The following is a 15,070-nucleotide window of genomic DNA, read 5'->3' on the forward strand; positions in this document are numbered from 1 at the left end:
CCCTGACTTGTCGTTTCGAACCTTCCCAGAGTTTCAACACTAGCACCATTGTTTGTCAGATTTCACAACACCTCTGCCTGCCCAGTACCCCCTACCCCCCAACATATCCTGGGAAGACAGGCCAGATGCCCTAGGTATGTCTGCTGCAGGAAGGGAAGGTACAGGGGGCAGGGCAGGGGACGAATGTCTGTGGCCAGATGACTTTGGGCAAGCCACTTACATCCTTTCTTGAGGCCTTAGTTTGCTCACCTGTAAGATGGGAGAATTGGATAGGAGTCCTTGAAGGTCCTTCTGGTTCTGGCATTTGATAAATCAAAACCACACAGCAACAGATTCCTTCAGGCCTTTATTGGGGCACCTACCATGTGCTGGGAGCTGGGGCTCTGGAGACATAGCTGATGTGGTCACAGCTCAGTGAGGGAGACAGATACGTAGACCATCACAATACAGTGTGGTCAGAGCCAGGCCAGACACACGAATTGATTCTCTTGGTGGAATCAGGAAGGACTACCTGAGAAAGCAGAGTTTGAGCTGGACTTTGAAGGATGAATAGGAGTTCATGGGCCAAACATAATGAAAAACTTTCAGAGTATGCTGGTCAACATTTGGGCTGCCTCAGAAGTTAGGGAGTATCCTATCATTGGGCTGTGGATGCAGAGGCTCAAGTACAACAGGACCTGAAATGCTGAGGAGACAGGAGCTTAGCCAGGTGTCAGTTCTAGTCTTAGATTCTGGGAACCAAAATCCATGAGCTCCCAAGAGTTTGGTGTTTGCTGGTGAAGGTCCAGCCCACCCCAAACAGGGACCAGTGAGCAGGCAGGACTCCGGACTTCCAAGCAGACTAGTGTTGGGACTCCCAACTGGCCCACACCATGCTGGCCTTCACAAGGAGGAAGCCATGGGCTTATAGTCCTCAGGCTTAGGTCACGGGTTTGACTGACCCCCTCCTGGTTTGAGAGACCGTGTCCTGGTCGCCACACACAAATTCCTCAGTGTCATTCAGGTGCTCACGGAAGTCATTCTAGCGGTAGGATCAAACAACTCACTGTTTTGCAGTGGCCTTTGCAAACTGTGAAGTGTGCTGGACACAGAAAGGATTAGTACTGTGGACATGGTGGCTCATAACCGACCCCTTGTGGGGCTCTTTGTTTTGTAATGGGGAAAAGCAGTTTGCCACCCCCCCTCCCCCCCCCCGATGTCACAGAAATGACGGTGGGATTCCTGGCACAGGCAATGTTTGCTCCCACCACATGTGAGCTGCAATGGCTTTTTCACACTCTCGTGTCCACCCTCACCCTGGCCATCTCAGAATGCTTTTCTGTGACCCTGTGTTGGGGGACAGGGGCTGCCTCTAGGCCCTGGGGAAGGGATGGGGAAGCCTGGCTTGAGTCCTCCTGCAGTGGGGTCTAACTTAGAAGTCTGCCTGGAGGGGGACCAGTGGAGTCCCCCATCTGTACCTCCAAGAAGGGGCCAACATGGCAGCTCCCTGTCCCGGGCTTTGGGGGGCAGGGGCAAGAGCCTCTCTGAGCTGTGTTCTGGGCTGCTCTGTCGGAACCGCAGCCAGGAGTCTTCCCTGCCTGGCACCGTGGAGCCCAGGGCCACCCAGCACTCAGCATCCTTAGCTTCTCAGCAGCCTCCCTGCATCTCACTCTGCCTGGCCCAGGAGCAGAAGGGGACCCCTTGGTGGGTTTAAGGGACTAAGGAGAAGGGGTAGCAGCATGGCCCGCCTGACGGAGGCCCTGCCACTGGCGCTCACTCCCAGCTCTCCGCCTCCCGCGGCCCCTCTGCCCGGCCAGGTTCTGATTTTGGTGCAGTGCAGACTTTCAGCTTAACGAGACAAATTGATATTCTGTGCCAGCCCAGGGATGGAGAGGCAGCTCGGGACGCTCAGGCTCAGGCGGGCAGCTCAGAACTGGGCAGGGGGTGGGGACAGGGGAAGGAGGCAGCTCCCATCTGGAGCTGCCTTCTGGGGCCACCCCCAACCCTGACCCTCCCCCAACATGTGCCCTCCCCACGCTGACAGGTACCCTGAGACAGCGGTCCTGAAGGTCCTTCCACCTTCTTCGGTGCGCTCCTCCCAAGCATGGCACCCCTCCTGGAGGGGCAGGGCAGTGGAGAGGGAGGCTTCAGACTCGAAGAGAAGCCCCTTCACCTACTGTGACCTCCTAACCTTGCTCCTAGGTCTGTCCTCCCACCAGTCTGGATTTAAAGGGGCAGCAGGTCTGGACTTAAACGGGTAGCAGACAAGGCAGGAAGAAGTGGGCAATTGGCTGGGAAGATTGCATTCCCGCAGACTCTCCCCCGGGGGTCCCTGGAATCTCTGGACATGGTCAGTGCCCCCCAACATGATCAGCCCCCCAATTCCTCACAGATGTCCCTGTAGATGATGTGGATACAGGAGACATATGCAGACACCCCTGCCAGTGGGCATCTGTGAGCATTTATCTGCCTCTTGAGGGGGTCTTCTGTGAGAACGACAGCCGCCAGGCAGGTGGGGGTACCCTGGGGTGGGGCTGCTGGGCTGCAGGGGTAGTGTTCAGATGGCAGTAGGAAGCTCTGTGCGGGCTCTGCTCTGTTGGACCAGCAACCACAGATGTGTTTAGCCTGTGTTGAGTCCATCGCTCCCCCTATGTGACCTTTGCCCCCCCAGGTCTGCGGGTGTCCTGACCAAAAAGAGGAGGAAACCAGAGCCCCCTGCACAGCTGAAGGACTCCCCCAGAAAGTAGGGGATGACTTGGGGACATTTGAGCAAAGTCTTCCCCTCTCCCTATTACTCTCCCACCACCACCACCAGTAGCAGGACGCCCTCCGATCCGGCTCAGCCCCAACCCTACCCTCACCATGCCCTTGACATTCCCTCCTACTTTGGGGGAGCAGGCATATTCCTGGGACTCTGCCAGCTTCAGTTCCTCATGATCCCACGGGAGGAATTAAAACCGCAAACAACACCGTGGTGGTTCGGTCCACACACCCCCGCCCCCACTCTCCTCCCCCAGTCCCCCCACCAGAACAAGCCCTCCCCGAGTCCCGAGTCCCTCCCTCGTCCTCCGTCCTCCGCCCCCTCCCCCAGCCCCCGGCAGCACAGCGGCTGGGGCGGCCTCTGCCTCCCCCGAGATTGCATTTTGCCAACGAGATGCTCTCCTAGAAGCCGGCGCCGGCGCCTCCGCCCCCCCCCCGCCCCCCCACCTGCTCGGGCAGGATGGTACAGTCTGCAGAGGGACCCGGGCACGCTGGCTGGGCTCAGCGGCGGCACCAGCTGCCGCACCGCGATTACGGGGCTGCCCGCCTGGAAACCGTGCCTGATTTGTGGTGATTTTCGTAGCCAAGTAAGTACCGGCATCCCCCAGCATGAGAAAATAAAAAATAAAAAGCGCCCCACTCCGCTCTCCCCTTCCTCCCTCACCCATTTTATTTTGTTTCATTTCATTTGATTTTTTTCAGTGCTGATGGTGGTGGCGGCAGCGTGGAAGGTGGTGGGGCGGGGAGGGGGGGAAGCCGGGGTTGTTTATCTGGCAGCAGCTGAGGCTGCATTGGGAGCCGCCGCCGAGGGAGACACTGGTGCGAGGGTCCGTGTGCTGGGGGGTAGGACTGGGGTGCTGGGGACTTGAACAGGGGGGCCTTGGACAGGCGGATGCCCAAGGTCTCAGGTAGATGCCGGCAGCCTCTGCTCAGCAAATGCCCCTGGCTGGATGTTATGCAAGGACCAGCAAGCCGGTAGCAGGGGGCAAGGTTCTCTCCCCTCTGAGCTTCGTCCCAGGGAGAAGCAGAGGACTAGATGGTGCCTCCTGCCCGGCCCCCACTGGGTTCCAGGAAAGAGGCATAGGGAGGCTCCCACAGAGGGTCCCCGTGGCAGGTGGGCGGCTGTGTGCCAGGACCACCAGGTCAGGCCAGCCAAGCCAAGGCATGTGGTGGCGGGGATGAGTCCCCAGGTCCCCAAGATGGCCAGAAGGGGGGCAGGAGTGGGATGGCCAGGCCATTTTGCAGCAGTCATGCTGGGTGGTGGAGTTGGCACTTTCAGCCCGAAAGCCCAGTTCCTAGGCCAGTTGGGGTGGCCTCTGGCTGAGAGCTAGGTACCTGGGGCTCCTCCCTGCCCCCTGCAGGGTCAGGATTGGGAAACCCATCAGCGGGTCTCTGCACTCCCCCTGGGTGGGCCGCTGCGGGCAGCCACCCTTTCTAGCCAAGTGGCCATTCCATGGCTGTCCTCTGTTCACCTAGGTTGTATGGGGAGGGGTCTCTGTGGCTGGCCTGCCCCAGTCAGGAAAGTGCCCCCAGGGGTCTTGCCCCCACACACACACACAGAGGCCCCAGCCAGGCTCGACCTTCAGAAGGGTAAGCTAGTAGGCAAGTTCAGCCAGCAGAGGGTCTTGGTGTGACGCTGAGTGCCCCTCGCCCAGCACAGAGTGGGCTCCCCTCCTTGCCTGCATTGCTCTCCAGATCGCTGGGAGGAGGCAGAGCTGACGTTTGGGGCATTTCCAGGAGCTGCAGGCGCCATCCGGAGAAATTCTCCTTTGACGTGTGCAGTAGGAGGGGGCTTGGAGCGCCAGCCCTGGGGGCCTCCGCCTATTAACTTCATTGAAGGGGCAGTTGCAGGAAAGGGCTACCACAGCTCTGGGGGAGCCCTGTATGGGGAGTCCAGGAGAGATGCAAATGGCCCATGTTATTTAGCTACCTTTGTACCCCCAGTCCCATTCTCATCAGGGCATATACACAGCCACAGATCTGCACAGATGCACATACACAAATATAGTACACATAGTAGTGTATTGTATATGTTCAAATCATATACACATAGAGTTCCTGTGCCCATAGACACACCTCAGCACATGTGAATACAACTCATATCCCTGAATACCACCTGCTTACCTGCAAACTACAGCAGGCACATGAATGCATCATGCACACACACACATACCTGTGAACGCGGCATACCCACACATGCCTGTAGCTCTAACATAGGAATGCAGTAGGCTGCATAGGGGCTAACTGGCCTGCACACGGTGCCCAGCAGCAGCCACGAATGTGGCATGTGGCCATGTGCGGGCTGGCCCCCGTGTGAAAAAGATAAGCACACATATGTGGCGTCCCGAATGCCATCTGCATGCCTGTCCATGCGTGAGCAGGCCCCAGGCATGCTGGAATGTGCCCACAGGTGAATGAACATAGGCTGCATATGTATGAAGACGGCCCAGGCGCACAGATGCAGCTCTTCTGCGGCTGCTGACTGCACACACCCACCCCTCAGCTTCCAGGCATCTTCCATGGGAGTGAAGGTGCCTCTGTGGGCACTGGGGAGAGGCTTGCCCCTCAGGGGACTACCTATGAGGACAGAGGGACACTGGCCAGTCAAGGGCCAGCCCAGATTCCTAGGGAGCTGTGATTGGGCTCAGCAAAGGCCACCTTGGGTCCTTGGTGTGCGGCAGAGAAGGTTGCCTGGAGTTGGAAAGGTGACAGAGGAGGGGGCAGGAGTAGCTGTTGCCCATGGCCCAGACTACCGGGAGTCTGGCCCCACCACCCCCGTTCTCTGGCCCGAGGAGACCAGCACACTGGTGTAGTCTTTGAGAGCTGAGGCCCAGGACACAGCCAACAGCCCCCAGAGTCCTCTCCAGACCAGAGATCAGAAAAGCTGCCTGTGGCTTATGCTGTAGGGAGACTGAAATGCTGGGGCCCCTCCCTCTCTTCTCCCAATGGGCCCCCTCCCCCTCTCCCCCCCACCTAACACAGGTATGGGTCAGGAGACTTGGGTAAATAATAGCAAGCCAGCTAGCACTCACCGAGCTAATCGTTCTGCATCCATCACTCAGCGGGGCCTCCCATAGCCATGTTATTCCCATGCCACAGATGAGGAGGCTGTGCAGAGAAGTGGAGATACACAGCTGGAACATGGCAAAGACAGGGTGGAAGCCAGGCCATCAGCTTCCCTGCTTGCCCTCTTAGACCCTCCCCGCCCTTCCTCCATGAGGTCAGCTCTAGTTTGGGGTGCCAACATCATGGGAAGCAACAGTCCAAGAACCTGGGATTTGGGGGTGAGGCTCCAAGAGAGGGTCCAGAGAGTCTCTTGAGGGTAAGAGGAGAGACCTCCCCAGGCATGTGTGGCCCTGTCCTACACAGCTGTGCCACCCTCTTACCTGGTGGAACTGAAGGCACCTAGAAAGCCAAAGCAGATGTGTGCATTCTAAAAAGTTATCTAGCCTGGACCCATTCGTAACAGGGAAACTGAGGCCCAGCCAGGGGCAGGGATTTGTCCAAGGTCACACTGTGCTTGCTGGAGAGTAGGGTACCTTACCAACTCGCTCAGGTCCCAGGCATGAAGCAGTAGGGGCCTGTTTGACCCCAGGTTTTCCCCAGATGTTTGATTCCAAATTAAAATGATGAGCGCACCAGGTTCAGCCTCTACTTCTGACCAGCTCTATGACCTTGGGCAAGTAGCTCTGTCCCTCTGCACCTCAGTCTCCTCCTCTGTGCCCAGGATATGCCTGTTCCTGCCCTGCCTTACCCCACAGCTGTCCAAGAGCCTAGACCACTATAGAGGGCTGTGCACAGAGGTGTGATTGGCATCAGGGCCTGGAGCCAGAGCAGGGGAGCACCTTGCTTCTGCAGTTGACCAAGGTCAGGAGGGGAAGCAAGGAAGGGAAATCTCTAGGCTGGTGGGGCTCAAGCATTAGTGGACCTAAAGAATCACCTGGTGGAGGGCAAATTTCTGGGTCCCCCCACCCAATGATTCAGGAGGTCCCGAAAGCTGCATTTTCACAGGTGTCCCAGGGTTCTCATCTCTATAGTTTTGTACCCGGGGGAGCCGAGGCCATTGAGAGTAGGTTTGGGGGAGCTCAGAGGCTCTCAGAGCTGGGGGTAACCTGGGCATCATGCTGTTCACCAGCTCCTGTCACATCTGGGGAAACTAAGGTCCCCTGGCAATTTGGTGGCAAAGTCAGACTGATGCTCAAGTCTCCAGCCCTCCAGTCCCCATCCCACCGTGGGGCTCTGACTGCATCCTGCACAGCTAAATCTTCTGGGGGCCGGTCAACCTTCACATGGCAAACAAGGCTATCTTTCTCAGCAGTGTGGCTGGGAGGGGTGCTCCTAAGAGACTCACCAAGCCTTGGGGTTGAGTCGTGGCGATGGCTCTCCCCAGCTCTGTGACAGTGAGGGAAATAGCTCATCTTCTGTAACCTCGATCTTCCCCTCTCTAGAAGGGGAACAGATTTAAAGCAGGGCTGTGGGGAAGATTCTAAGTAATGTGGGTGAAGCAGCTGAAGGTTGAGGATGTGGGGGGGACCTGAGGTGCATGGCATGGTTCCTCTCAACCCCTCTTAGCTCCCAGGGGGCTGCAGCAGAGCAGTCTGGGGTGCAAGTGCCGGATGCCACATGCATACACACTTTGTGGGGGGTGGACAGGCTCCCTCCCCAGCCCCTGCTGGAACACACAGAGCAGTGTGGGAGGCACGGGTGGGTCTCCTGCCTGGAATCTGGGCCCCCTGGACCACCCTGCCCTCTCCAAGGCCAGAACACTGAACATGCAGCAATCCCTTTCTCCCTTCCAGCAGGAGCCTCAAACAAGAAACTATTTAGGGAGAATGTGCCCCTGGACCGAGACAGTCAGTGGTGGTAGGAGACGGGGAAGAGGGCAAGGCCCTGGAATTCAAGGCAGTAAGTAGGGTGGGACTCAGTTCCCGCGTCTGCGGAGTGGTTGGTAAGGGTACCCACCTCTCAGGCCGTTGCACGGGGCAGGTGAGGAAAGTCATGGACATAGAGGGCTGGGCTCAGGGTGTGGCCCGCCGGGGCAGCTCCATGCATGGACGTAGTGGAGCTCGAGAATCAGTCTGGATTGAGAATCAGAAGGTGTGAGTTTGAAACCTACCTCGGCTGTTTAAGAGTTTGACCCTTGAGTCAGTCACTTTGTGTCTTCCAGCCCTGGTTTTTGATCTATAGAATGGGAGTAGGTACCCACTTCAGTGGGCTGCTGTAGAATGACAATACAAAATAGGTGGCACTTGCAGCAACCCCTGGGAACCTACTGGACGTCAGGGGGTGTCCTGAGGGTTTCACCCTGGTCTGCAGTAGGGAGCTCTGCCATGGACGGAGGGGGTGTTTTCAAGGCCTGAGGCGCATCCTATGCAATCCAGGAAAGCCCTACAGGGTCAGAGGAGTGGAGGGCAAGATGGCCCAGCCCGCTGGAGGCTGCAGTCCTCGAGGCTCCAGAGGTCCCCCAGTCCGGGGGAGGAGGCCTGGGTCCAAGGGTCAGGAGAGCGGGGTTCCAGGCCCAGGTCAGTCAGGGACAGGTGACCTTGGGCAAGTCATGTCAGCCCCCTAGCCTCATGCTTTCCCCTGGAAAGAGGGGGCAGTGATCCTGCCTGCCTCGTGTCCTCAGTGAGGGCAGATTCTCCTGCCAGCTGGCCCTTAGGGTGAAGGGTCTGAGACACTGCAAAGCTGAGGTATGAACTGCAGTTGCACTTTGTTTCCTGTGGCCGCCCAAGCGAACGGCCACAACCCGGGTGGCTTGAAACTACAGAAATGTAGTCTCTCACAGTTCTGGAGACTGGACATCTGACCTCAAGGTGTCAGCAGGGCCGGTTCCTTCTGAAGGCCCCGAGGCAGACTGCACACCATTTCTCATCCCCAGCTTCTGGTGCTTGCCAGCGATCCCTGGCATTCGATGGCTCATGGCTGCATCTCTGCAGTCTCTGTCTTCATCTTCATCCTCACATCACCTTCTCTGTGTGTCCCTGTTCTCTCTTCTGTTTATAAGGACACCAGTCACTGGACATAAGGCCCATCCCTCCAGGATGATTTTGTCTCGAGATCTTTAAATACATCTGCAAAGACCCATTTCCAAATAGAGCCACATTCTAAAGATGCAGATGGACATGAATTTGGGGAAGGACACTTCAGCCCACTACAATCACTAATATTCTACTAGTTTACTGCTGAGAAGTCCTTTGTACAGTGTCTCATTTCTTCCTCACAAACACCCATTCTACAGATAAAGAAACCAAGGCCTAGGGAGGTTAAGAACATGCTAGAGTCACATAGCAAGTGAAGGGCGCAGCTGGGATTTGAAACCAGGTCTTGGGTGCTCTTTCTCCTTTCCATCTTTTTAGAACTGGCTGGGGACTGTCCATAGCCAGAAACCCAGGGGGTAGGCATTCCAGCCATTCCTGTGTGGACCCACAGCTCTTGAGCTCCAGAAAGGAGAGCTGGAGGTGGGCAGCGGAGCTTGGCGGTATGAGGGGGCTGTGCTAGGCCCAGGAGACTGCACAGCGTAGGGTTGAGAGCTCACAGGGCCTTCTTATCTCTGCCACTCATATTCTGTGGGCCTTGTGGTTCTCATCTGGAGAATGGGGACAGCAACACCAACCTGGTGGGGTAATCGCCAAGTTCTAAAATGCTAATCATATTACTAATAGCTAAAATGTATCCTCAAGCACTTTACAAATATTTGTTCATTTCAGGTGTGGGAGGGTAGTTATTCCCAGCCTCATCCAAGTGGCTCCACCGTTAGCTGTATGTGGTCGGACTAGTGACTTAACCTCAGTTTACTTCTCCATAAAAGTACCCCCCTTCCCAGATGTTTTGAGAGGCAAGTGGGATTCCACTGAAGTGCCCAGCCTGGGTTTATGGGCCCGTTGAAGGCTCAGAGGATGTTTCTTCATCTGTAAAATGGGAATAACAATAGTGGTATTATCATCATACTGTCATTTGTTGTGTAAGGCTTGAATAAAGTAATGCAAAGGGAGCACTTTGGCTCAGGGCCTGTCCAGAGATGGATATTAAAACGGCCTCCTCCCGTGCCATTTGGAAAGACCTGAATTTAAATCCTAATGCCCGTGTTTACTGCTGTGACCTTGAGCCAGTAGCTTTGCCCTGCTGAGCTTGGCGCCCTGACATGTAGAGTGGAGTTGAAGCGACCTGCCTAACAAGATGGTGTGTAATGTGATGGATAGAAAACTGCCCCAAATGCAGCCCCGGTCATGCCAGACGTTCTGAAACACTGAGCTTCTGTCCTGCTTCTGGAAGAAGACCCCAGAGGGCTTCCTTAAAGATGGCCTCAGAGGAGGCAAGTCTGAGTCCCAGGGGAGATAGGCAGGTGGATTTAATTTTTGCATAGGCCCGGGGAAGTTGTGCTGGGGTGGAGTATGAGGTCAAAAGAGCCGGTGGGAAGAAGCCAGGCATGAATGACCCTGTTTTGGGTCCACGAGCCATATGGCTTCGAAGGTAGGAAGCAGGTCTCTCTGGGGCTCCCATGCTCACCCTGAGAGCAGTTTTCTATAAAGCAACGGCATTCTCCACATTGGCTTAGGCTGCTCCACGGGACCACACCTGGCCACCCCAGGGACTGCTTTGGAGGGGGCATGGGGAATGTCATCCCAGAGGAGCTCATTCCAGCCTGACTCCCTCCAACCCCTGCCTCGTTGGGCTGGAGCGAGAGCTCAAGGTTGGCATGGGAAGCTGAGCCGTCACATTTTCCTGTCAAGGCTGTGGAGTGGTGGGGGATCCTTGAGAAACCATTTCAGGGTGTCCCCCAGTCTTGCTGAGGCCTCTGCACTGGGTGAAGACCAAAACCTCATCCAGAGCAAGGGGTGCTGGGCTTCCACTGCCTGAGTCTTCTCTGCGTTCTGACCTGTGCCCAAGGGCAGGGTGCATATCCCACGTGGGCCAACTTAGTGGCGATGTAGCAGGTGATTCAGGACCAAGTCTGGGCCGAGCCTGCGTAGCATCAAATCCAAGACCTGGGCGCTGAGCCTTGGTCCCCTCGGTTGTAAAATGGGGACAATAGTGCCCACCTTATAGGGTTGCTGTGAATACAGCTGAATTGTGTAGATTCCCGGATGCACATTTTGACATTCTCAAAGAGAGGCACCTGTTACAACTGCTGGTTTGTCACAGGAGAACCAGTCATGCCTTTTTGTTTCTAAAGTATGTATAAAGTAGCAAGGCATCTTACAATGGATGCACCTTAGATTCAGTGAAATATGGTAAATAAGATAAAACCTATAAAGGACCAAGCTGGGGGTAACAAGCCAGTCTCCTGCCTGCCTCCCCAGCTCGGTCACTGTGGGGCCTTGGGCATTTCTGTGCACCACATGGGGGCCTGTGTTTCCTCTTCCTCCCAGGGCTATTGTGAGAAGTCAGCAAGCTTATGTGTGAATCATGTACCCAGCAGAGTGCCCATATACAGTAGGCGCTTAGTAATTGGCAGCTCAAAACAAGCACCAAAGACTGTAGTACAGGGAGGAGTTTAAATCACAGATACTGGGATTCTAATCCCTGCTCTACCATTTCCTTGCTGTGTGACCTAGTGCAAGTTTCTCAACTTCTCTGTGCTTTAGTCCCACGATTTATAAAATGGAATAACAAAAGTCTCCAATTCATAGGAGAATTAAGTAAAATTAAAGTGCTTAGGGCAATGCTTGGCAGAAGTGAAGGCAATTGTTTTTTGATGAACTTCTAATGAGTCTCTTCTAGTTCAGTAAATGGCAGCTGAAATAGACACCGGGCTCAATAAAATAATAACAATACAGATGCACTTGTTTTACAGATAGGGCAGCTGAGGCCAAGAGGCATGTGGGTATGCCCAAGGTCACACAGCTGGCTCTCCACAGTGTCCAGGCCGCAGCTCCGTATTGCGGTCTTTCCCCAGGACTCTGATTCTTATGGAGAAGGGGGCGGGGGGTTGAGGGGTCCTTCCCCGGGGAGGGCAGGTTTCTAGAAGAAGCTGCAGCCAGATACAGCATCCTCTGGGTTGGGGCTCTCTTCAGAAGTGGTTTCCTTTTCCTTTCACATTTCTGCTTGTTCACCATGGTACCGGGGAAGGGGCTGAGCTGGGCCAGGGCCAAGGTCAGCAGAGCCTGTCAGCCACCCTGCATGCCTACCAGCCAGCACCTCCTGGCCTTCTCAGTGGCTACTGCAGAGTTGACACAGCAGAACTCCCTCCTGGAGAGAGCAAAAGCCCTGGCTAGCCAACTGGTCTAGCCACCAGGCGGAGCCAGGGCCACAGAATGGATTGGAGTGGGAATGGAGAAGGAGATACCCGGGTGCAGCCTAGCCTGACAAACAGCCCAAGTGACCTTGTACCCATCACCATCCCTCTCTGGGCACCAATTTCCATCTTTAAAACAAGGACTTCGGGACCAGATGTGCCCCCTAGGACTTTAAATGTCTAAGATTCAAAATTGCCCAGGCATTGCTGCTAGTCAAGGTCATGGGCAAGGGACTGGGCTGGAGGAAAGGAGCTCGTGGCTGTGTGTGCACACACCCGTGTGGATCTTCGGTGGAGGTCCTAGGAGCAAGCCTGAGACAGCAGCAGCCCCTGTTTAGCCTAGGGTAATTCTGCAGAGAAGGTGTAACAGCCACGCAGCCGGGGTACCAGTGCTGCAGGCTCATGAGGGAGACCCAGGCAGGGCACGACAATGTCCACGCTGATGTGCGCATTTGCAATGCAAAGATTGCTGACAACCGGTCTCTTCTAGCAACTATCTGAAGGCAGGAGATCAAGAGCTCTTTAGGCCACTTCTAAATTTATCAACTTACATGACTCACTTCAGATTAAAATGAAGCCTTTCTCCCCATCCCACCTCCAGCCAATTTCAAGTTTCCAAGCTCAGAGGATCTTGAAGAGGGAAGAGAATGTAAATCAATAAAACCAATATTGGCTGAGTAGCTGGTCTGTGCCAGGCCGTGTGCCGAGCTCCTGGCCAAGCCCGGAGATGAATCAGCTCCAGAGACGGCTGTCACTGGGGAGTCGGGGCAGCCCCAGGTGCGAGGTGGCAGCTGAGAGCTAATGCCCAGCTTGGGGACTGGACCATAAGTAACCTCTGTGTCCAAGACTTTGCCTCACCAACCACAGTCCTTGGATCTCACAGGGCCTCAGTTTCCTCATCTATAAAATGGGACCACTAGAGGAAGAAGTCTGGGGCCTCGGCCACCCCTGCGCTCATGCCCAGTGTGGCTGAGCATTTGGCTTCAGGGTTGTTTCAGAGTGTTCTCTGCCCTCTCAGGGGCCACAGTCTGCCCCGAAGGCCTCAAGAGAAGAGAATTCCAACAGCTTCCCCTGTCCTGGGACCTCCAAAAGCTTCTCCAGGGAATCTCTCTGAACCCCAGAGTCAAACCTCTACAATGGGACCGCAGCAGCTAAAAATGAATGCAAACACCAGTGTCGGAAAGTGGCCAACAAGCCTTCACACGGTGAGCTCCCCTGAGCCCCGCTGCAGCCTTGGAGGTAGCCTGGAATAATAATAGCTGCTGTTGTTAAGCAAGCACTTGCTGTGCTAGGTGCTTGGCAAGCGCGCCTTCCTTTACCTTTCCCAAGTGCCACTGGCCCCAATTAGAGAGGAGGAGACCCGGTCTCAGAGGAGTGCCGTGGTTTGGGCAGACTCTCAGAGCTGGGAGGAAGCCCAGCTCCTTATCATCCTGCTGTGCCCTTTGGATTCAAGGTTTCAGAAACTGAGGCCTGGAGCAGCATTGCCTGAGGTTGCGGAGAGCCCAGAATCCTGGGACTCCATCATGATATCGGCTGCCACCCCTCAAAGTTCACATATCCACCAACCCTCCAGGAGAAAGGGTGAGGCCTTGGGCCTGAGGGCCATTCATACCTGGCCCGTGTCCCCAACACAGCTGTGCACAGGAGTAAGTTCAGGAGACCCCTGAGGCTGACCCCTTGGCCACAGGAATCAGCCACATCCTTGCTCTTCATCCTCATTCCCTAAAAGACACCCCAGTACCCCTCGGAGGGTTGGAGTCACACCAGGTCCGCATTTTGAGGACAGAAGTCTTCAATGCCTTAAGCACCTCCTGGGCCCTACTGAGGGAACTGTCATTCAGATCCCAGCTCTGCCAAATTGTGTTTCTGTGGGTGAGTTACTGTTCCTTTCTGAGCCTCGGTGTTTTCATCTGTGTGGTGGGGGGACGTGGCGGTCGCCTTTGTGGAGATGATGCAAGATGGGAGTCAGGGGCCCTGCCCAGCCCCTGCTCATGCCTGGTGGCGGCTGTGAGGGCCACGCAGTTCTCATTGGCATTACAGAGGGGGACACAGCTCCCTCAGAGAGGGTCAGGGACTTGCCCCTGGTCACCTGGTGAGCACCTGTGCTGTGAGTTCGTGTCCGTGGAGGGACTTAATGCTGTATTCTTAGGGCTTCAGAGGGCAGCGAAAGGCACTGTCCAGAGGGGGTTCTCTCCGTCAAGGAGACAAAATCCCAAGATGCAGAATTGTGGGGTCTAAAATGGAGAAGACAGCACAGGGCAGTGGTTAAGAGCAGACTCTGGAGCCTGGAAGCTTGGGCTTGATTCCCAGCCGCAGTGCTTCCTAGCTGTGTGACCTTGAGCAAGTGATTTACCCTGTCTGTGCCTCAGTCACCTCACCTGCAAATGGGAGTAAAAGACAGTACCTATTTCATAGGGTTCTGGTGCAGATTAAATAATTTAATAGGTATAAGGAGCTTAGAACAGTGCCTGACGCTCTTCACAGGAAGCTCTATGAAGTATCTAGTGTTAGTATGACTAGTATTATTATTCATAGAATCAGAATGGGAAGACAAGCCCGCACTCCCCTTCACCCTCTCTGCCTGAATCTTGCTCTAGCCTCCTTCATGGCCACCAGGGACGCCTTCTCTGAATGCCCATCTGGCCTGCCACTGTCTGGTCAAGGTCTTCAGTGTCCCCCACTGTCAACACTCCTCAACCCCCATCTGTGATTTATTCCCCACCGACCCTTCCAGCATCTTCCACACTTCACCTTCATACCACGCGTCTTTATCCGTGAATTACTTCACGCGTTAAGTTGGTCAAGAATTTAGTCATTTATACAAATTGGGGCACAGCTCTCCTTCACACTGACCTTTTCCCTCACCTCTGAGGCTTTTGCCCAAGCCATGCCCGCCCCTGGAATACCCCTTAGCCATCCTTCAAGACCCCACTGAAATGTCTCCTTCTTCAGGAAGACATTCCTACCTCTCCTGTTATTGTAAGTGCCCAGGCAGCAGACCCTGGACCTCTGGAGACAGGCCCTAGCCAATGAGTTTTGTTTGTTTTATTTTTGTGTTTTTCAGAGACTTCATTAAAACATTGTTGAATAAACACA

General features: G+C 55.2%; 1 protein-coding gene across 11 annotated transcripts in view; it reads left to right on the plus strand.

The window, feature by feature from the left end:
• Window positions 1-15,070, plus strand: part of ATP2B2 (ATPase plasma membrane Ca2+ transporting 2) — a 374,078-nt gene that overhangs the window by 195,042 nt on the left and 163,966 nt on the right. The window contains exon 1 of one of the 11 annotated variants that reach the window (XM_036079861.2): window positions 3,182-3,326. The exons of the other annotated variants lie outside the window; for them this stretch is intronic. The gene's annotated coding sequence lies outside the window, so the exon portion shown is untranslated. Of the gene's footprint in view, window positions 1-3,181; window positions 3,327-15,070 lie in introns of those variants that run through there. 11 annotated transcript variants of the gene reach the window in all.

This window comes from Halichoerus grypus, chromosome 1 (assembly GCF_964656455.1).
Source record: "Halichoerus grypus chromosome 1, mHalGry1.hap1.1, whole genome shotgun sequence".
In the NCBI taxonomy this organism is placed as follows: Eukaryota; Metazoa; Chordata; class Mammalia; order Carnivora; family Phocidae; genus Halichoerus; species Halichoerus grypus.